At 40.8% G+C, this 23,436-nt stretch overlaps 1 long non-coding RNA gene and 2 other non-coding genes across 3 annotated transcripts; all 3 read left to right on the top strand.

Moving 5' to 3' along the window:
* The first annotated feature begins 5,610 nt into the window (after positions 1-5,610).
* LOC116487011 lies at positions 5,611-8,919 on the top strand. The gene is made up of 4 exons (XR_004253042.1): positions 5,611-5,632; positions 7,596-7,648; positions 8,256-8,358; positions 8,860-8,919. It is a non-coding gene; the product is annotated as an uncharacterized LOC116487011 (long non-coding RNA).
* Positions 8,920-9,110: 191 nt separating this feature from the next.
* Positions 9,111-9,177, top strand: LOC116488377. The gene has a single exon (XR_004253165.1). It is a non-coding gene; the product is annotated as a small nucleolar RNA SNORD50 (small nucleolar RNA).
* A 1,893-nt stretch (positions 9,178-11,070) lies between these two features.
* Positions 11,071-11,141, top strand: LOC116488376. Its single transcript, XR_004253164.1, has one exon. It is a non-coding gene; the product is annotated as a small nucleolar RNA SNORD50 (small nucleolar RNA).
* The last annotated feature ends 12,295 nt before the right edge of the window (positions 11,142-23,436 follow it).

Below are 23,436 nucleotides of genomic sequence, written 5' to 3'. Positions count from 1 at the left end.
CTCCACACAGGACCACCCAAAAATCAGACCTTGCGTCTGAGAGCATTGCCCAAGTGCTTCTTGAACTCCAGCAGACTCGGTGCTGTGCCCACTGCCCTGGGCAGCCTGTCCCAGTGCCCGACCACCCTCTGGGTGCAGAACCTTTCCCTAACACCCAGTCTGACCATCCCCCATCGCAGCTTTACATTTCCTACATCTTTACTCTTTTTTAATTTATTTTTTTTTGTGTGTGTGTGTGTTTTAATATACGTGCTATGAGTAAAATAATATGTATGCACATTTTACTTTGTTACTTTATCAGATGAAACATTCCAGATGATTAAAGAAGTTTCCAAGAAATTTCCACTTCAGAGTGCCTATTTCTTACCGAGAGATCTGTACTTATCATATCCAGATTCAACTCCAGATGCTGGAATGCAGTCTTACAACCTTTACTTTGCTGCAACAGTTCACATGATAATTAGTTTGAGAAATGGCAAGTTGAATATGTGATTTTTTTCATGATTTTGTACACCATGATTATAGGATATTTTAATTGTAAGCAAGACTTTGAAAGGTGGCAAACTTAAAAACAGTTTTGATTAAAAAAAAATCAAGTAGCTCAGCAGGTTTGTCTTCTCAGAGGTAGCTTCTTGTTAAGGTACGTGAAGATATATTTACTGTTTAAATGTAAGCTTGACTCTCAATTTGTCAAGGCTGTATGACAGAAAAGATTTGTTTTTCCCCTATTCACTGTTAATGAATGAAGTGACTGCAAATATTAATTAATAGTTGAGCCCTAGAACTATGAGAAGAATATTAGATAGCAGGTTGCTTTTCCCCCTTCTTTCTGCAGTATTTCCACTTCAGTGCTTTCCTCTCATCTATTTGTCTCATCTCTTAAGGGGGGCCAAAAACCAATAAGATAAGCAGCAGCAGCTACACAGCAGTTAAATGAAGCACATTATCTTTTAGTAATATGCAGTTTATGCAGAATTACATGAAGAGAGATTTGAACAGTGAGAAAAAGATGATGTTCTCAAGTACTAACAAAGACTCAGACTAAAATTTCCCTAAAGTATTTTTGGGCATAATGAAATGTTTTTGTAGCTCAAGATAATGAACACTTCTGTTAAACAACAAGGTAGTTAAAATCATTATTCCTGGAGACAGCAAATAGTCTTATCTTGGCAAACAGAGGAAAAAAAAAAAAAAAAGAAAAAAAAAAAAAAAGCTAATTTAATTAAAATTATTAGTATTAATTAGTCTGGCTCTCTTAATGCACCAAATTTATTGCTTCTTTTAAGTAACTACCTGTGGAGGGGAGGTTGTTGTTGTTATATAAATCTTAGTTATGCTTTACTGTTAATTTCAGCCACATATAAACTGATTAGATTATGAGAATAAAACAAATGTGTCTGTATGAGCAATCGTTGCACATTTGGAATCTTTTCATCTTTTTATATTTAGAATCTTTTTAGAATCTTTGCAGAAGCAACAAAAAATAAATATCTACCATACCACAGCTGTACTCAAATCCAGAAAGGGGAGCTGCCTAAAAGTGGAGATGCTTGTTAAAAACAAAACTAAAAGGCACATCTATGAACATTAGATCCTCATAAGTGATATGAGGACAAACCGAGAACACTATCTTGAAAGCAGAAAATCACCACTTGAAAAAGGCTGAAAGGAAGGCCTCATAAATACATGCCAGTATAAGGGCCTAACAAAACTAAATGACATATCCCTTTTCCATTTCAGGAGGCACAGAAAGCCTGTTCAGAGAATATTAGGCTAGGCGATTGCATTAATTTTTTGTTTCTGTGTTCAGTACTGAAGATCTGAGCGAGTTTCTCACACCCCATCACTTAGGAGGCATTCATCATAGAAGTTGCTTCAAACTTTTAGAAGGCACTGCAGTTTCAACAGGATCCGACAGCATTGTAGAGGAACCCAGATGACACATTTGAACTAATTGTGGTGTGTCCCCTCACCTAAAATTGCTACATTACTAAAGATCCCGCAGCTATGACAGACAGCTCTGTGGCAATGTCAGCTCCATTCATGGTAATAGCCAAAAAACCTGAAACCCCATATTTAGTAACTGCTAGGGAACAAGGAATAAAGTAGAGAACATCATCATGCCACTGTGTAACCTCATGTTGTGCCCGCTTCTTGAATGCACTTTGTGACCACCATCTCAAAAAGAAATAAGAAATTTAGAAAAGAGCAATGAGAATAAGGTATCATTCCTTTATAAGGAATGATAAAGCAAATGAGGTTTCTTCAGGCTGGGGAAGAATGTGTGTTCTTGTGTGCGTGTGTTTGTATGGGATGGTGGTGGTGATGTTCTTACGGTGTTTTATAAAATCACTAATAAAAGAGGATGGTGGCTGCACAGGGATAAATTGCTCAGAGCTGCTTCTAAAACTGTGCCATCAGCTAACAGACTGCAGGTACAAAGCAAACTACATTTTCCCATAACACTACTTAAGCTGTGGTACTCCTTGCCATTGAGATTGTGGAGGCTAAATTTTTATAAAAACACCAGGGAAGCCTTGATAAGTTTATGGATGTAAATTAATTGAGGATTGTTAGATTTGCACGCACACAAAGAAAATAACCCCCCTCTAGGAGGTGCCTGGGTTTGATTTTCCTAGAAGCTGGGCAAACATTCAGGGAAGGAGCCCTACGTGCTTGTTCTGTCCCTATCCCTCTCCCTAGGCATTTACTTTTGGCTACATTCAGGGACAGGATACTGGGGGGTGGACCTCTGGCCTGGCCCTGTACAGCTGTTCTAATGTCTTTATGATCTCAGCTATCATAAACAAAATATGCTTGACTTTCTGTGACAGTAAGGTGACTAAAAAATCAAAGAGAGATAGTTGAGAAGAAGTTTAAATAAACAATTCTGCTCTCTGTAAAATTCTAAAAAGGGGCCAAAATCAAAAGCCAAACGAATTGTTTCACTACTCATGCATTTCATGATGCATAATGTGAAATAAGGCAAAGTCAGCTGAGGATTTCACAATGAATACTGTCTGTTCTGAGAAGAAATTAAAGCTGCACACAATAGACTTCCTGCTGGGAAGGTGAGAGGGGAGGGGAAATCAGTATCTCAAAGGATGCACCGGTAACAACCTCAAACTAAACCAAGAGACGTGAGTCATCAAAGCTGCAGTGCTATTGGAGAAAATCCAGGAAGACAGATTTAAAATAGGACCAGAAGGGAAGTTGGGGGAGGAAGAAATAAAGAGAAAGAACAAGAAGAAGAAAAAATCATTTAAAGTAAGGATAAGATAACCTGGAGAGAGTTACCTGGAGCTGAAAAGCCCTAGCAGTAGCCTGACCCCCAGCCCTTCAGGCAGGCATAAATTTGTATAAGTCGTAAAGAGGCAAACCATTATGCCACCAGTATCTTGTAACCAGCACTCCCTTCTTCCAGTGCTTGCACTGTGCATAAAGGCACAGGTGTGTGGTGAGCTAAACTAAGAAGTGATTCATCTATAAATGAAGCCTTGATGGCAACCACCCTTATGACTTAGATCTCTGAGATCCTTTGGATCTCCGAGTAGTTTGAGGATCAGGTGCTGCTCTACAGCTTGCACATGCATTCACAAATCTGGGATATAAAGGTGTAGAAGTCTGACGGAAGAGAAAGAAAAACTGCTAGAAGGAACGTTATTTTAAAATATAATTTGGGATTATATGGTTTTATTTTCTTTTGGTTAACTTTTTTTTTTTTTTCCAGCCTTGTAATTGTAATTATTGCCTAACTTTAAATAACTTTTAATAAACTGTACTTCACTTGATCCACAAATTTTTCCAGTGTTAGTAAACTTAGGTGAAGCTGAGAAATATGACACATATTTCTTTGGGGATAAGAAGTTTGCAAAAAAATGTGCATTCAAGCACTACTGGTAAACCTATACCCTAAAATCTAACCGAGATGAAGATTTTTTTCTGCCAAATTACAGAAGCTAGTGTGGGGTAGCATTCCAAGATGCATGGTTCCCTCCAGAAAAGGCATTCCCATGTTTCTTCTGCAAAACTCACAATACGGAGCAGTGTCCCATAACCCTGGACAGGCCCTCTGTCATCTCATTATTTATTGAGCATTTTTATTGTCAAACTAAAATAGTACTGATTCATGTTTTACGTAACATACTTCAGGCTTAAATTCTGAATCTGTTTTTCCCCTGAAAAGAAATTCCATTCCTCAAGAGAATAACATATGTAAAAACTCTTTTTCCTCATGCCTTAGTTTATACCACAAAAGGTGGTAGGTCAGCTGCAGCTTGTAGTCTGCCACTTGGGTCACTCTGTTGCAGTCAAGAGCAAGATTTTAGGTGAAACGAATTGAAAAGAGAGAGAAAATGATTAGTCATCTGCCGTGGGTTGCAGAAGGCAACATATTTCATTTTTGTATTTTTGTCAACTATTCAGTCTCCCTGATACTATTCATCTTAATAATTTTAAGACTAATATTGACAAGGATTTTACCACTTCACTCACTTTTCTAGACATCCCTTAGCAGTTTCCAGTGGTCAAACCCTCCTATTGAGAGTTCACCTGTATGTGTGGACTACCAATTTTTGTCGTATTCTTGACGACTTGTCGCCAAAATACCAAACAATTTTTTGAGTTTTTCTTTCCCTGTCCTTGTTTTTCCTGATTTGCCATACAAAGTCGATTGATATATAAATCCTCTCATTAAAAGGGTAGAAAAAGAAAGTTATTTAGGAACAATTATGGAGGACACCATAAATACTATTAGAATTTGGGATGTGGTTTCAGAGCAGTTGTAACACCATTTAGGCTGCCATTTTTGCCTGCTGTAGCCCAGATATTTGCTGCCAACCCTTCTCTAGCATGTCCACAGCAGCAGAGGCGGCTGACTCAGCTGAACGTGAACCATTTTCTGTCTGAGATGTAACTGCACGACTTCCCATGGCTGAAATCGTGTCGGGATTGGGGCAGGCCCGCTCTTGGGTTAGCTACGGAGCAGCACCCTTGGACTCTGGAGCGAAACCCGCGTGAAGCAGCAGCAGTCGTGCCAAAAAACCTCCCATCTGCTGCGGGCAGGAGATTGCTCGGCCGAGACGAGCTGGAATGCTCCCTGTGGGTAACGCAGCGCATGCCATTTCCAAAAAGGGAAAGGGTGTGCGTGCGGTGAGGTTTCAGAGATCTAATTAGAGACGAAGGGAAGCCGACGCACTTGGGCAGCGCTGTAGAATAGAAAGCGAACTGGCCAGAGCCCTGGGAAACGCTGACGGAACAGACAAAAGAGCTCAGCCAACAATGTTTTATTGTGAGTTCAGGATGTGGACATGTGTTACTTCTGCCTTTATTAGCTGCACGTTTCACACAAACCCTGTGAGACCGCCTGGCTGAACCCCCCCCTTTTCCCCCGGCTCCCCTCAGGGCCCCAGCCCGCCAGGGGAAGCCCCGCGCCTGAGGCGGGCCAAAGGCCCCGCCACCCGCGCGCGCGCACGCGCCGGGCGCGCACCGCGCGCCCTCGCCTAGCCCCGCCCCTCAGCCGGCCGGCGGGGAGGGGGTGTGGCCAGCCTCGTTCCCGCCCCGCCGCCCGCCTATAAAAGCGGCGCGCGCCGCCCGCGCCCGCTCTTTTCCTGCGGAGCGGCGGAGGCGGGCGGTAAGGAGCGTGCGGGCGGGGCGGGGATGGCGGCCGGGTTTGCCCGTTCGTGATCGGTTTCCCGACGAGCTCGCTCCGCTGTGGGGTCGCGGACGGCAGCGGGGCCCGCTCCGTGGCGCCAGGCCGGCATCGGGTGAAGCGCCCTGCCGCCGGCGGGGGGCGGACTACAGGTCCCGGCGTGCCCCGCGCGGCCTTGGGGAGGGAGGCGGGAGCGCGGCGGCGCGGGGCATGCCGGGACTTGTAGTCCGCGCGGGCGGCGGCCGCGTGTGCGGCGGGGGCCATCTTGCCACAGACATTGCTGGGGATGGGAGCAGCCCCTGCCTGGGCTGACACCGCCCTGTGCTGTGCCGCGCTGCTAAAATCTGCGGCTCTAACGCTGATAAAGGACTTGGCAGAAACGCAGCAATAGGAGAGAGGTGTTCTAATAAGGCTTATGGGTCACGGCAGTATTTGTTGCAGGGGACTCTGCATCAGAGTGTGTTGCCTTATACCAAGTTACAGAAATAGTTATTGTAAAATCCATGGATACTGCCAAAAATCCTTAATTTTTTTTAACCTGAGCATTCAGATCACTTCAGTGTCCTAACTATTCATGCTTGCTTTTCTTTCTAGGTAATGAGAAGAAAATAAAAGGGATTTATTGAAATTATAAAAAAAAAAAAATACATGGCTTAAGGTGATAACAAAAGGCTAAGGTTTACAGTAGGATGACTAGATAAGTTCCTTATGACTTAGGGAACATGCTGTTTGGTTCGTGTAACCCCCAGTCAGTTAAGCAATGTGACAATGGAAGCTTTGCCAAACTATAAGTAAATGTCCTCAAGCAGTTTACAAACAATTAAGGAAAAGCAGGCTTCTCCCTGATGAGGGTGAAGACCCCCAAGGACCACTAGAGACCCTCATAAGACCCCAACAAATGATAACTCATGCATGTATGTAACTTTGCATTTCCTGGAAAATGTATAAATATACATTTTCTTAATGTATGAGTAAGCTTTTATTCAGAAATGTGCAAAAATCCCCCATGCACCTGGCACTGCAGTAATGTCGGCTCCCTAACTTGTTCATGCTGGCGAGTATTGTTCCCAAGTTCAGTGATAAGGGCACCTTTTTCCTTCTTGGTGTGCCAATGTGATTGAGCAGTAGTCCTTCTGGAAGAGCGGGCAATGCAATACAAAGCAGCAAGGATTCTAGGTTATCTGCAAGCAGAGATTAGGAGGTGGTTGTGTTCATGTAAAAAGCTGTCGGCTTCATTCATTCTGTGTTGAATTAGTTTGTCCAGTGATAGCCCCAGTCAGACACTATTAGATTACTGAACAGTGAAGTTCTTGTGTCTTTACAAGCTGTTAGTAAGCCTTGATTATTGGGTGCAATAATATACTTAACTTGAGGGTTTTATGGCTTAAATTGTTCTGGTGATATGAAACAAAACAAAGCTTAGTAATCTCTTGCATTTATTTCATCTACACATTGTAGTAATAGACGTTTTACAAGCTACATGTTTTAAGGGTTATATATGATGAAACAAATGTTTTACTTTCTTGTTTCTTTTGCTGGGTGAGGTGACAGATTTAAGTACTTGATATGTAGTTAAAATTGAATTATCTGTGTACAAAATGAAATTGTTATGTAGGCACAAAGGATTAAAATCTTGAACCAACAAATTTTCATTAAAAATCTTCTGGATAAAAGATTAATAGTGGATAGATGCAGTTATTTTTACAATCCCTTTAATATGGGATTTCAAGCAGATGTAACTTGTCATTCCTTTGTTACTAAAAAATGGCTTTCTTGCTGATTTCTAAAAAAAAAAAAAAAAAAAGCTGCAAACTAGGACTGAATTCTGAATTGTTTAACATTTCATTACTTCTGAGACTAAGTCTCAAAATGTGAATGATTTAATGGCCTGGTACTAAGTATTCACTTATTTCAAGTATTAAACTTGTTTACTGTTTGTTTTTAGGTATGAAGTGGAAGCTTTCAATGATGACCAATATATTATACAGAAGCAGTAAGGTAATTGATTTATTTTGTTGCTTTTGAAGTAACTTTTTTCCTACTGTTGATGAAAACAATAAATGCTTCAATTTTTTGTTATTCCCTATTTTTTGTTTGAAAGTACAGGATGTGTAAAGGGTAATAGGTGGCACTTTGTATGACTATCAAGTGGGACAAAATGGAAAAACAGTTTAAACTGAGTAATACATGTCATTTTTGTTTTACTCAGGCTAGTGCTTAGGTCAGGTGCTCTTAGTGTCATTTCTTTTGTTGTATCACTTAAATAAGCATGAAGACCTATGTGATAAATCAGTTTGTTAACTTCTGCTGAACTGTACTGATTACAGAAATGGTGCAAGTTAGCTGTCTAGTATTGGGTGTTCTTTGGAGCTAATGTGTTTCCACACACATGGCCGTATTTAGTAGTTGCAAAAAGGGTCCAAAATCAATTCAGGCCAACTTTTTCTAGCATGTACAGAATCTCCAGTGGTTTTAAAGACTTAGTATAATACTATGAAAAAGGGAATTCTTGGTGCTTATCACTTCTGACTTAGTAAACTTCTGATTTAGTAATGCTGTAAGATGTTTTCTGCTTAAACTAATTTCTGCTTACTTTCAATTCTAGCCCTTTATGGAAGCACCATCTGAACTAGAAGAATATTTGGTATGCAGAAGTGGATTTTCATGAAAGCTATCTTTTCAATAATTTGCAGGGATACATTAATATGGTAAGTGGCGTAACATAAATGTGTGATCAAATTAGTAGGCTTGTCATGGGCTTTAGAACTGAATTATTGCTGTATTTCAGGCATGCTATTTGATGTGATTTGTTTTTGAAATGTGCAGACTGGGAAGACAGGTGAACAGTGTTTCAAATAGCACTTGAAGGAGCTGTTAAAATGTCTGAACATACATACTAAATTTGACAAACATCACCTCAGGGTGACTTATTTGTCAATGTAGACTTTATTGGAAATTTAATGAAAGTGTTTAGGTGAAGAAAAGGGTAACACCTGGAGATTTTTTGTTATTCTGACTTGGAAATTCAAAGTAGTAATATCAGGGTCTGTATTTAGTCTAACTTAACTGACTCAAATCTGTGCAACTAGTGGTTGTGTCTGGAAAGTGAAAACTCTGGGAGGAAGGTGATCCACTAGACTAAAACCTGGTCATTCCTAATGGGCTGTATAACATGACGTGTTGTAACTGATCATTTTATTCCTTTCTAGAATGTCTGAGCAGCTTTGAATAATGGGAAAATTCATTGTGATTGATTTCCTGGTACAACACACAGAGGTAATGCTTATTGCTGAACTGCCAGAACTGTTTGTTAATTGAAATGTATTCCCTCTTAAAGCTCTGAGTATTCCCTCTCCAGTGCATCTGCATATGAAAGACAGCTTATTTTGTGGGATATATAAATCTATTACTTGTGTTGTGACTCTGATATTAGAGAACTATTCTAATTATAAAAGTGGTGGATTGTGATGAAACTGCCAAACCTGATTTGCTGATGAAAAACTTCATACGGATCTGGCTTCTGAAATGAAACCACTTTTCTTTCAAAAGTTATTTGATCTCCCAGTTAGTGCAACTTATATGGTTGCTTGCATGTACAAGCTAGATGTTGTGAATAAAGACTTGGGTCTTTAAAACTAGACTTGGGTCTTTAAAAAAGACTTGGGTCTATTAAAACTCAGCTTGTGTCCATCTTTATGTGGGCGTGTGCTGTTGCCCAGCAAATAGTAGCACCTTGGAAGAGCAATTTTAGATCCTTGTTTTTTCAGGTATCTGGTATTAGAGCTGATAAAAAAACAAATGTTTGCTAGTTATTAAAAGTGCTCTAAGAACTAAACTAATTCAGAAAGACTAAGTCTAAACTTATACTTGAAGCAGGGAAGAAATATGTAGGCGAACACTGAAGGTTCCTCAGATGTATTGGTAGTTTCCCTAACCTTCATTCTTACACAGGTACCTGAACTTAATCCCTTTCAATGAAATGCACTTGGAATCTGAACTTGTGCATCTTTCATTTACGAAGTTAAAAATCTAAGTGTTGTGAAGACAGGTTCTAATCTTGCTGTCTCACTACAAGCCCATAATTTTATTCCCTTCCTAAAAAAAAAAAAAAAAGTATTTAAAGATCTTGCCTAACTACCAACAGCTTGCTTTGAAGAGCGTTCATTTTGAAGAGCAGGCTTTGTCCCGGTGTGCAAAGTCAAAACGTGGGAGTGAAACTTTTTGTGCTGTAATGCTATGTGTAAAATGATGAATTGTTTAGACAGGCAGCATTACAAGTAGGAAGTGGAATTTCTGTGACATGGCTGATCTAGAGAAGTTGGAAGTAGCAAGCCTTGTTAGTAAAACTAACTGTTGCAATTTGTCTCTTTGCAGAGATGCTTGAAGGCTGCTTCTAGAAGGTATGAATTCCAATTAATGGCATGATTAAATTAAAAAGCTTTTTCTGTTGGAATGGTGATGCCCAAAACTATTGGTATGTCTGATCAGTGAAGAACCATGGAAAACTTATGAAGTGTTTTATAATCTATCTTGGTTTTAAACCAAAGTTTTATTGGGTCTAGCTCAAAATGAGATACCTAATTTTCCTATTGTTTGCAGGACAGTAGTGTTTGGAAGAATGTAGTCTGGATGCAGTTTATGTAATGCTTGCTTGTTGATTGATTTTAGCTTTTTCTGGAGTTCTTAATGTTGTGATGCAAGCTGAGAACCACATATTAGCTAATTCAGAAATTAAGGTTTTGATTTTTGGTATGGGGAGATTCAAACTTGACTGGTTAGATGCTTGTCACAGTTCATAGCCAAGTTAAGCAGTAGCCGGGTAAGAGATGCAAGAAGACTTACTGTGGTAGGAGAGTATTTCCAGATTGTTTTATGGAACTTGTGGAGTACTGATTCTTACCCACTAGGTGTTTAATAATGCAGTTTGGTCTGTGAGATTCTATATAGATAGGAAGTTGTGTTTGGAGTGATGGAAGAAAATCTCTAAACTAGTGTTTCTCTTTTCAGGCATGCATGTGGCCCAAACTGTATGAACAAATGCTTTTAGTTTGTTCAGGTATGTAATTAAAAAGCTTCCAAGCATTTTATCATCAGGTCTCAAGTAATTCTGTGCTTACAGGTTGGGAACTGCTAGTACTATGACAGCTGCTGATATGCTTATTACAATAATTAAGTCAGTATATTTGCTTATTCAGTACATGTACTGAATTTAAGACCACTTGTTCCCCAGGGCACCTAGTGCTAGTAGCTGTGCCTAACTGTAGATAACCTTTAAATCTACATTAAAAGTTCTAGATGCTTACTTTATTTAATATGTCAAAAGACATATTAGAATTTCTGATTTTTGTATAGCAATCAGAAATGCTATATATAAGTACATCTTGTATTAGATTTACATTTGCCATACTGCTTCTGTGTCTCATCTGTGATGATCCTATCCCGAACCTGAATTCCTTGCTGAAAACCCTAATCCGGATCCGGCTTCTGAGATGAGACCAGAAGACTTAATTTAAACTTTTGAGAAGTATTAATCTTCAATGGGATTTCAGGTGCTTTCGGAAAAAAGTGTGCAAGTTGAAATTTCTCCCTCAAATGAACCATTTTATTTAGACCTTGTTCTCCTTTTTTCAGTGCTGAGTTGGAACATTTTTGTCAGTGCTGCCTGACAACTGTGGATGATCTGTAACTGGAAGAAAGTGTAACGTCTGAAGAGCTTTTCTCGCCTGGAGTGGGACCATGCTTTTTAAAACCCTACTGAAACAGTTATTGCAATTGTTTAGCAGATACTGTTTTCAATAACTGCATGTGAACCAAAATCACTGTCTGCGTATTTAAAAAACACTTTTCCATAAATAAGCTGCCAACTGTAGGAAGGATAATAATGAATAGGGAAGTGAGTGATCTTTACATGAAAAAGAAACCCTGAGTTTATTGACCCCTTCAAAATACAAGGGCATGCGGACTTGCTGATACTGAGCATCTGTAATAACTGAAATAACTGGAAGTTGCAGGTAGGCTGTGCACGGTTGGTTACACAAATTTAAACAGTCTGATTCCTGAAGGTGGTATCATCTGGGAGGTAGGTGAGGTGATGGTGCAGAAGCATAAACTTGAAACACTTGTAAGGAGGGAATTCAGGTGTCATGAGGGAAGTTGTGGTTACAAAAAAGGCATCGACTAAAGCTTGCACTGGCTTCTGTGTCTACTGGGGGAAAAGGAAGGGGGGAGAAGGACGGGTGGGGCTTCATAGGCTGCCAGTTTAGTGTGAGAAGACCAATACCACAATGGAACTGTGCCTTTGGTGGAAAACACTGGCAGTGTTACCTGTTCCCTGTGTGAGGGGAAATGTCAGCAGAGGGAGAAGGAGTACACGCGTTAGAACTTCTGCTTGGAGCAGTCAGTTGAAAACTAACCATGCAGTAACATGTTAGCAGTGTATTTGTGTGCAGCAAACAAGCACTCCTCCACAAAGGGGAGGGATCAGGAATTGGTTGCCTCAGTTGTCTTTAAAGACAAGTTATGTACCTAAGACGCAATCCACCTTTAAGCGTGACTCTTTAACCTCATTGTCAGGAATGCTTTCTAAAGGAAGGAATACAACAACGGCGTGATAACCAGCAATTAATAAAGCTGCAGTTTCTGTATTTTGGTACATTCCAAAAGGATTCAGTAACCACCCTGTGGTCTGCAGCCAAAAATGACAGCATTGGGTGCTAGCAACCAACTTCCTTTAGAAAGTTGGAAGAATTCCTACAGCTCATGGAACATGCTTACTTGTAAATAGCAAATACCACAGAAATGCAAAACACTGAGCAGTAGCATCTAAAACATTGTGGAGGTCTGAAATGAGTAACCATCTGACTGCAAAGATGTATGCTAATGATCTGACTGCAGTCCAGGTGTGTATTGGCTTGCTGAGTGTCTCATCTGCTTTGGTTATTGCTAGTGAGCAGCTACGTTGGCCAAAGGCTGCTCATTCTCCACAAGTAACTGTAAATCAGTCTGTTGGATGTACTGGAAGCTGCAGAATGTGATTGCAGAAGAACTTGATGGCTTTCAACAAAATTCCGAATTTTTGTTAAAACGAATGTTGCTGAGAAGGGTAGGTATTCTTATGTGCAATGTATTGTACATGCTCTTTCTTGAATAAAGAAGGATGTGAAAAACTGCTAGGTGTTGCACATCAGGTTTGTAGTCACTTACAGAGTTCCTTGGCAGCTTGTACTTCGCAAGAACTGTGAAGGCAGCCTGGCCTTGCTGCACTGGCTGGTACGGGATGTACTGGCCATGTGACATTCCACACTGTGCTTGACTGCCTCCTGGACAGTGCAAACTCTGCTGATGATTATGCACTTGAGAAGTGTGGAGGGTTCAGTCTCCATCTTCTGTCCACAGCATTTTTTATGATGAGATCTTGATGCTGTTGACAGCACTTGGTGAAGCTCCTTGGCTGGTAAATCAAAGTTGCAAGTCTTCACAAGGTCATTCACTTGTCTTCTGGTGTGGGATGGGGGTGGGGAGAAGGAAGATGTTGAAGACCAGAAAAATGGGTAATACAGCAGCAACATTTTGGTAAGTAGCATGTTAGATATTCTGAAAGGATCTGTCCGTAACTCACATAACATTGGAGGGTAAGAAGTGGATTTTTACGGTATATTTTTGGAGTGCAAAATCTTTTTGGCTGAAGCTAATGAGGCTAGTATCACAGAAGCTTTTGAGAAGATTTCTGCGATGTGTATATCCAGTAAAATTGGCGGGGATGTGTTGCTGTTCTGTGTTCAGAAGATGAGAGAGTTTGAGGATTGTGAGTAATGCTTCAGGTACTCAAAAGTACTTCACATCAATCTAAATCTTCCAAAACATTCCTTGGATGTTCTCTGATCTAGAATTGGCAGTATTAGACAAAGGGTTGCAGGGAATCATGCTGCATCTGTGCATCAGATGGTGGAAGCCTGTCAGCGAACAGTGTTTGATCATGAGAAAGATGTGCCCTTGGTGTAGGAAAAGGTGGATGTGGTCTGTAATGAGCCTATTGGCTGTTACCTGCAAACCTTTCCCTATAAATGCTCATGAGGCTGCAAAATATGGGTAACCAAGGAAAAATGTGCATTAGCAGTATAGAAGTTCTGGTGTTAATAAAAATGAACAAATGTAATCATGAGGTTCTACCTTTGAGGTTTCAGAATATGACTAGCATAAAATGTGTAGGAAACTAACGTTAATGTTGAGATGGAAAGAAAAATAGTTGAAATAGCTTTTCCGTTCAGAAATGAAATAATGTTTACAAACCACTTGTGGGTCTAGTTCTGGCGTGGTGGTTTTGACTGATAGGATACATACCCTTATCTCAACTTGTGTTTGTCTAGTTATGCCATGTGTTCCAAACTCATCACATGCTGACATTTCTATGTGCAAAGGTACAGTGAAGTTCTACAAAGTAATCATGCTGTTTATAAAGCTTTGACTTAGGATTCTGCGGTAAACAATGTGAAAGCACTTCAGCTTTTTATGCTTTAAATAGCTGGTAAAATCTTGCATTAACCATCGCTGGGGTTGAACTTAAGTGTCACGTGAGTGTTGGGCTGTGATCCAAGAAAGCAGTGGTTAGACAAACTTTGTTCTGGAATATTGCTGTGTCTTAGTAACTGGGCAAAAGTATCAGCATTCTCCCGGGTGCTTACAAATGAAAACGAGGAGCAAATTCAATGGAGATGCAGGAGTGGCTGTGCATAAATGCCTTGCTACCATGAAAGTGAGAAGGTTACTGTTAAGGTGGGAGGTTTTGTCTGGAGAATTTGTCTTGCCTGTGGAGATGGGTCATACGGAGCTCAGAGTGAGCAAAGTTAAGGTAGCTGCAGATACCTTTGCATAGCACCCACACTGCAAAGTGAGTTAAAAACATTGAAGGAACAAATCCTAGTGAAATCTCAGTGTACTGTCAAAGTTACCAGCCTGCAGTGAGGTGTGCTGCCTGGGCTTCACATGGTGAGCCAGCTTCAGTGGGGCTGCTGCCTTCTTAGTAAGTTCAGGCTCTTAGTACAAATGTGCTGTATAATCCTTGGTTGTGAGTTTTACTGATTAAGATGGATGTTGAAATTAATACTTGGTAGGTAATAAGTTCCAAAGGTAGAAGCTCAACAGGTTTTGGAAGATAGTCTTTCATTCACTTAAGACAATAGAAGTGTCACAGCAGACTGAGCAGTGCTAAACTTTGCCCACGGAAAGGAATTCTCATTTGGAGAGCGTTTAACCCTGAGTTTGGGCTAGTAATTTTTCCTGTATACCACTTCCCACAGTTGAGGGGACAGCATTTGAGTTGTATTTTGGAGGATGAATGAAGTTGGCAGGTGAATGTTACTTCCAGGTGAGTCAAGTGCAGGTGGAAGTTTTTATGTGCTGTGTATGGCCAGTGATTCACATTCTACATATTATTAGAACCAGTATTATGAGTATGTTTAATTTTCCAGTGTATATCTAAGGAAAGCAAATTAATTCCATTTTTTCAAATGTGTTTCTAGTTGTTAATCCAGTTAGGCTATCAGAGCTATGAAGACAGTGCTCCTCAGCCATTGTTTCAAACTTCCTGCAGGCTCTGGAGGACAAAGTAGTATTTTATGCTCCGAATAATGGCTGTATTGAGTGAGACAAAATCTGCCTTGCTCAGTATTCTGTTTGAGGATGACCAGTGTAAGAAACAGGAGAAGGACAAAGATCCTTTCCAGCACTTTGCCTGGGAATTTCCTGAGGAGATTCTCATTTGTATTTGAATGCTACTTGGCAATTATGACCCATCTCCATTTAAAAAAAAAAAAAGTGAAACATGAATGTTGAATGGATTGTAAGATGTGTAAATCTAGGAGAGGCTCAATTAAACTTATTTATTAATTATTACTATTTGAAGCTGTCCTAACACTGATCTTGATTTTGACTCTTACCCTAAGAAAACAGCAATAAGTGGAGTCCAGTTAAGGACCCAGAGCTAGGCCAGCTTTATTGTTGGAGCTATGTCAGAGGTGGAAACTTAGATTACTGATGCGTGCTCTTACCTTTGGCACCTCTGAGCTTCAGCCTTCTCACAGATTGATACCTCCACGGCGCTGTTTTACTTGGGATTGGATTTCCCTGTAACCAAAGGAGTATTGTCTCTGCAATGTGCAGCTTTAGGGTTGCAGGTGGAGAACCATTAGTCTGTCCTAAGGTGAGGTTCAGTCACTGCGTAGTGAAAAGCTAAGAGATGAGTAAACTGAAGTAGGACAAATGCTTAGGCTTTGTTTTGAAACTGGCAAGTTGAGTGGGAAGTAAAGGTTATGTTTTCAAATATCTGAAGATCATTGGAGAGGAGAAAACACAGCTGCAGTGTACTGTCACCTCTTTGCTATTGCTAACAAGAAGTTTGGTTTGTGGGAATTCTTCCCCCTCTTCCTGTTCTACAGTTTATAAACCACATCATGTAAAAAGCACAGCAGCAGGAACAGGAGTTACCTTCAGAACATCTTACAGCACTGCTTTTGATAGGGTATCACAGTGCTGAGAATGCTCCCTCCCATGAAGTTTTCTGGGGAGGCAGTATCTGGATTTTTGAAAAAAAAAAATGAAGTACTCTTACAGCTGCCAGAAATAGCTTGTCTTCATTTGTATGCCTTTCTGTTCTGTTGCTAGTTAGGTCCTATTCAGCATATTTTTTGCTTATTTGGAGTACAGGCTCTCAGGTCACTGGAAGTCTTTTTTCCTATGTGAAGGGATCTTTGCATGAAGACCTTCAGGGTGTTTTTGCCTATTTAGTCAAATACTGACTAAATGAAAATTCACACCAAAGGAATCAAAAAGGAGATGCTCTTGAGAATGAAGGTTTCACACTCAAAATCCCTACTAATGCATCTTAAAGCAGTAAGACCAGCTTAACATCTTGCCTCCTAAATGAGGTTCCCTGTAGGGCTTGCAGCCTCTGGGCAGCAATTCTGAGGCTGTAACATCCTGTGGGTGATGTGTCCTGCTTTGACCCGTTTGGTTTCAGGTTTTGCTTTTAAGTACCTCTAGCCATTGTTATGTGGAGAGTCTTTGAGCAGTGTGCTTTTAATGAGCTGTGGCATAAGGACCATGGACTTTGTGATGGCCATTACGTGACCAACTTTAAAAGGTTAGGTATATGCATATTGTTCTCTCCTGAATCTGTAATTTCTACAGCTACTGCAATAGATCTTTCAAGTCTTTGGGCTGTCTCCTGGTGAGCTTTCTTGCTCTCAGCCAAGACTGAAACCTTGGTGTCCAGAAAGTATTGTCCTCAGCTCTGTCCTTATCTCCTCAGTATCTCCACCTTATGTACTATTGCTGTGCTAATCTGTCCTGTATTGCTTTCTTGAAGCTAAGCAGTAAACGTCCTAAGAACCAAGGCAATGATACAAAATTACAAGAGGTAAGTCTTGTAATAGATGGTCAGCATTAATTGTGGAAAGGCCGTAAGAACATCAGTATGTGAGACCAGTGAAGGGAAGAAAAGTCTCTGGGAAACGTTTCTGTATAGGACTCAAGGATGTGGTAATAAAATTCAGGCACCTCTTGTGCTGTAAAAATGAGACCAGTTCCTGTAATTGATTTGACTTGACACTGTGATTGACTCTTCAGAGGTCAGGGACAGCCTGCAGATAAGTTGTTGATTTTGTAGCTTGCAGGTCTATGAAGTATGACAGCTAGCTGGGTTTCGGGTTGTTTCAGATGTAGGAGAGAAACATCTACACTTCTGGACTGATATTAGGCACCCCATACCTGAAATTTCCGGGCAATAAAGTAGTAGCTACAAAAAGGTGAAAGGTGAGTTCTCTATTTAAAAAAAAAACTCAACACATCAAGGCAAAATATTAACTGTCCTTTTATACTGTTCTTAACAAGAAAATAGTTCTTTCCAGAAAAGTTTTAGTTCTGCACAACTAGGCTCTGAATTTGCTCTTCTTGCCTTGACTATTTTGAGGGCTGGCTAGGCAACAGGCACCTCATAATCATTAAAAAGGCAGAAATGTACTGTGAAGATAACTAGACTACAGCAGCAGCAAAATAACTATCAGCAGAATTGGCATCCTGCCCTGAAACCAAGCATTTTGAGCTGCTTCTTTAGCTTCCATTAGCAGTATGATGAAGAGATTTTTTTTTTTTTTTTTTAAATCCTGGTCTGTCTTCATATACAGTCCAATCCTACCTCTAATTTGGCTGTTAAATAACAATGCTGAATTTTTTTTTTTTTTTTGGTTTGGGCCAAGCTGCAGAAAGTTCAGTGGGATTAATTTGCTTTCTGTGGTTGGCTGAGACACTGTCCCTTCCACTGGGCTTTTTGAGTGAAACAGACCTTTATATGAACTTTTTTACTGGGGGGCATAGGCTGCTTGCTTGCCAAGGATTCTGACTAGCAAATGGGAGTCAAAAAAAAAAAAAAAACACACACAAAAAAAACTGGGAGGAAATGCTGGTGGGTTATTGACACAGAACCATCAGCCAGAGGGTGGAAGAACCCATCTGTGGTATCTCAGCTATAGAAAGCAGGAGAGCTGCTAAGCTGGAATGTCTCGTGTTTGGTTTTGAAAGGTATTCGCATCAGATGTGCCTAGCTTATAGGAATGTTTCCACCTTAATAGCATTCCTTGCACATTTTTGGTTCCATTTTTTTCCATTGTGTTCTTAGACTGGAAGGGTCCGTAACATTTTCAGACTAGATTCCTGTGTGCATTGCTTACTGCCTCTTCTGACCTCAGCAGATCTGTATCAATACTGGTCTGAAAGTGGTAAACAGCTCTCATGCATTAAATTTGCTCACTTGGACTGGTCCTTTAAATGGAAATTGAAAGCAGTTGAATGTTTGCACTAAATCAAACACTTACATGTTAGTATAAATGAGCACATTTATGTAAGAACTTTATTTTCCTAATTTTTCTTGAGAGCCATAAGCTATTGCTGTGGATGTGGCAGTAAAATCTAAAACCACGTAAACTGGAAGAGATGAAACTAGAAGCTCCAGCAGCTAACTGTCATCAGTGATCTGGTTATTTTTATGAACATGCTCAGATATCTATATTGATCCTGCTAGAACTAGGAAGGGATGTATTAGCAGTAGAAATGTATTTGCGCACAGTTGCAATGACTCCTCTCACTGTTGTAGATGCTCTTCATTCAAGCTTTGCTGTCCATCTGGAGAGGCCTGGAACCACTGGAAGTGTTTTGGTTAACTTGAATGTGACATCTGTGAACGTGGTTTATCAGTCATGTATTTAAGTAGTGATAAACTGATAAGAAGTTCTTTTTTAAATTGACCCTGGTAGACTTAAAATGAAACTTTAAAATGAAACTGTAATTCTTGTTTGCTTCTACTTCTAAGATCTGAACTAAAAAAAAAAAAAAAAAAAAAAAAACAAAGAAAACCCACACTATTTTTAGAGGATCGAGACACTAAGTTTGTTTTCTGAAGGCAGGTTGAATGAATAATGTTCGTGTCCCCTACGGATCACAGGGGGGTGAAAAATTAAATAGCAATTTATTTTTTTCTAGTGCCCAGTTGCTAGGTAAAATTAAAATTTACCTTCCCTGAAGAACAAAAGAGCTGCTTACCTCTAGCAGCATAATGCAGCAGTAATAGTCCTACCCATATTAAATTAGAGGATTTGTTCAGGTTTGAGAACAGGTTATGTTGCTTGCGCTGCCCTGTACAAAACTGTGAAGAGATGTTTGGTTAGCTCTGCCTGAGATGGAAAAGAAAAGGGTAAACTTTGGCATGTCTGCCAGCTGAGACAGCTTAAGATCCAACTCCAGTATCTCACAAGTGAAGAGCAGGACTTCCAAAAAAAGACTTGAAAAGCAGTGAGCAGAGGCTGGGGTACTGATAGTAGCAGTTCCTCATCCTCGTGTGCTGGTCTGTAATTTGTGAGGTAAATGGAGAACTCCCTTAGTGCGTTGTGCTCCAGATGTCCTTAAAAACATAAATGCAGTCACACAAAAGGCTCTATTATCTGCCCCTGGGATCTGGAGAAATGCTGCACTGATGTAGTCATTTCTGCCATGTACCTGGCAAGGAGCATGAGGGGAGAGGGGAAAAACAGCCAGTCTTACAGGGACTTGAAAGGCACGAGGTTATTTGGGCTCACCCATGCTTGAAAGAATGTTTAGGTTGTTTTTACGTGTTAAGTAGTCTGGAACACTTCACCTGAAAGCTGTGTTGCAACTGCTGCATCAGGCACTTTCCCTCCTGGGTAATCAGCAATGTCATTACTAGTCAAATAGGCTGGGACGTGAGTCCAGGTACTGGCATCCGACTGTGCTGTGCTGCCTACTTCTGCCTTAGGGCTGGGCAACAGTCTCATGTAGCCTTACCTAGGACTGATCGGGCTGTTCTGTGTCCTCCTGGAAAGGTTCTTGGACCTGGGAGGAAATGGTCTCCAACTTAGTGACATGCTGCCTGGGTTTGGGGGTGGGCTGAACACACAAAGTTACCAACCTGGGCTTAGGTGATCCCAGTTATCCCTCTCTTCTTTTTTGTAAGTGCATCAAATCCTGGCAGGCTGGCAGCAGCTGGTCAGGACGGGGATCTGCTGTACAGGGAGGCAAGAGGCAGGGCCGGATGTGTGCTTGGGGTGGAGGAAGATCTAAATCGAGCAATTGGTTCTGCCTTGACACTTAGCTTATGGCTCTGCTCTGCAAGTTGCAGCTTCAGCACTTGGCTGCCTCCCACTGCATAAGTGGACGGGGCAGCACTGCTGTCCTGAAGCGACTTTGAGGTGCTCCCAAGTCAGATACCTAGGAGGAGTAGTGCTCTCTGCAGTCCTCTGCACGACTCCTGAAGTCCTTCCTATAAAACAAAATGCACTTGGATGTGGGGGAGTCCATTTTCTTCAGCCCCGTCCTATCCTGAAAACTGTTGGGAGGGAGTTGATGGCAGCTAATGCTCTCACTTTGCTTAATGCCTTCTCTCCTCTTTCCATGGAGCTTTGCGAGGCTGAGGGTAACATCTGATGCTGTAATGTACCAGGTGCTGAGAGGAATGGGGCAGAGAAGGAGCCTAACTTATTTTCATACCCACAGCAATAGTAAAGCAGTGATTTTTCTTCAGTTCTGTAAGTCCGTTCCCATAGTCCTCTCACCCTTGATAAGCTTGTGAGCTGCTTGCATGGGAAATCTGCAAGGTCTGCAGTGGGATGAGGAATATGTGATTAGAGGGAATCTGGAGGAAGAGGGACGTTGGCATGCATACTTCTGCACGATGTGGGGAGGACTTGGGATGAAAGGAACTGATGAGTGATTGCTCTGTTGAGGCAGACTGAAGAGTTAAGAGCAATATTTGATCTCTGGTAGTGGGCATTAGCAAATGGAAAAATGCAAAACCAGGGCAAGCATAGGTAGTAGGAGTACTCCCTGGTATGTTCTTACAGAAGTTGGTGTAGGCTGTTGCAGACTTTAAGTTGGGGTGACCTCTGCATTATGATGATACTAGATGGGAGTTCCTTCTGTTAGGCTAAGTACTTTGGGGGTTTATGGAAATACCTACAGTTTTCTGCAGCATTGAATTCCCTTGTTCCAGGTGTGTAGGAGTGGCTCTTGTTTTGAGCTCGCTGTCTGCAGGTTCATTCGGTGCCTCCTACTTCTACTGAAACTTTTCTCCATGCCACTTCTGACTTTGCAGGCTACTGTTATGTTCCCTCGTCTGTCTCTCAGCCATGTCGAAGAGCCCTTCAACAGTTTAGTTATGCTAGCAGTGAAAACCACCTCTTGAGCGTTCTTGTTATGCTTTTTTAATGCAGTTTCCTCTTCCACATCCTTTTCTAAGTGGAGGAATTTGAACTGCATGCAGTGTTAAAAAGGCTGGCACAATGTGTGTCTATAAAATACAGTAATCTCTCCTGGCTTCCTGGCTTGTTCCTTATCCTTTCTGAATACCAAATTGTTACACTTTTTCTCTGCTAAGCAAAGGGCACTTATAGTTTCCTTACAAGTCTCAGCATCTGTTTTCTGAGTGATAATAGACTGGGATGGCTTTGAGTTGGCTTTTCTATATACACAGGCAATTTTGCTGGTTTTGTGTGCATGCAAAAATAGTGCTCTACTACTCCATGTTTCTTTGAATATTTGTTTCAACCTATAGTATGGTGTGAAATGCACTGAATTCTACAATAATTGCTCTGAATCCGTGACTGATAAATTACTTTTAAAGTCCTGTAATTCAAATTAGGAAAAAAAAAAAAAACACACACTAAAGGTATTAATGGAATGTGAGCTAAAATGCTTTGTAACTTCAACTGTGCCTTTCTTTCACAATGAGAGCTCTGGGATGTTTGATATTGCAGGGGGGATGTACCTCTGTATATGGGGGTGACATTGAATAGAGGGGAGAGAACAGTGGCAGGTATTGGGGTGAAGGCCTCTCAGAACATGCGCTTCACAGAACTGAGCAGTCCAGTGCTCTTCCACCAACACTTCCTATAGCAAAGGAGCAGAGAGGGAGAGAAGCACTTCAGAAGAGTTGTTTCAAGACTTCCTATATGAAACTATACTAAATCAAAACCAGAGCGCGTGGCTGTGCTGCAACAGATGCAGCCCAGGGGACTTGTATCGCTCACTGCTTGTAACAATACTTGCTGTAGGACCACTGGGAAGGGTGATGCCACGCCACCTTAATAGGCATTGCAGGAACTGAAGGTAAGACACCCACTGCAGCTGAGTCTCCTAGGATTTTCATTGTTTAGGGCATAATTATTAACTATAAAACTCTGATTCTTTTGAGTTACTTGTGTAATCATGGCCAAATTTATTTCTCTACTGCTTCATCCTTGCGGCTCTGTCCAGCTGTGGCTTCAGTGGAGCTCTGCAGTTGTTAAAATCGCACCAGAAGCAAGGGTGGTGAGGTGGTATTCCAAGAAGACTTAGGAGTTAAAACAATTTTTGTTATGGTGAGTTGTCATCAAATTTTCAAGTATATGAAATGAAGCCCTTAGTGCAAATCCAAGTCACCAAATAAGTGTCTGCAAATGTTCCTGGCTGCCTGCCCCCAGTCCCCCCAGTAGATGTTCTGTGTGACTCAAGAAGAAGCAAACTCACTTCACAGTTCCATGGATCCTTTTCTAGGCATAACACTTGTTTGTTTTCATCCTTCTGATACTGAGGCTAATAACTGAGCTGTATTTATAGGAACTGCATATCAGAGTCTCTGCTTCCTCCTCTCTACACAAATTCAAAGGATCAAGTAGCAGCAACTCTCGACTCCAGGTCAGCTGTGATTTTAAATAGGGGTGCGTATCTGTTCACTGCATTTATCTTAGTCTTTTTTTTATTGTTTTACTTCCATATTATGGAGGAAAATGAAAGTGCATAGAGGTAGTTTTCCCTTCTAAAGTGGGCCTGAAAGTGGGAATTACTTCCTCAGCAGTCTGCCATCTGTACTTAGCTCCACTGACAAACATTTTTCCTGTTATTAGTTCAAAGGAAATATCTAAATTCTGTAAATTGATTCGACCTTACAGCTGTATTGTACATACCTCACTGAAACAGCTTTTACAAACAGCTGAAAATAATGCTTGGGTGCTGCAGTATTTTCCCTGGAAAAAAAAAAAAGTTTGCTAAATTTGTAGATGATATTGATATTACCCAGCTGACAGCTGTATTTGGAAAAGTACATTTTAGAAGGGCACAAACTACTCAAGTTTTATAAAGAATATGACTTAAAGCCACAGCACAAGTTTTCACTAAAATAGCTTTTATTAATTTCTTCTCAGAAAGCTTAATTTTGTAAAGTTTTAAATATGGGGGGAGAGCTCAGC

This window comes from Aythya fuligula, chromosome 3 (genome assembly GCF_009819795.1).
Source record: "Aythya fuligula isolate bAytFul2 chromosome 3, bAytFul2.pri, whole genome shotgun sequence".
NCBI classification, from domain to species: domain Eukaryota; kingdom Metazoa; phylum Chordata; class Aves; order Anseriformes; family Anatidae; genus Aythya; species Aythya fuligula.
This window is presented reverse-complemented; position numbering and strand designations above follow the sequence as displayed.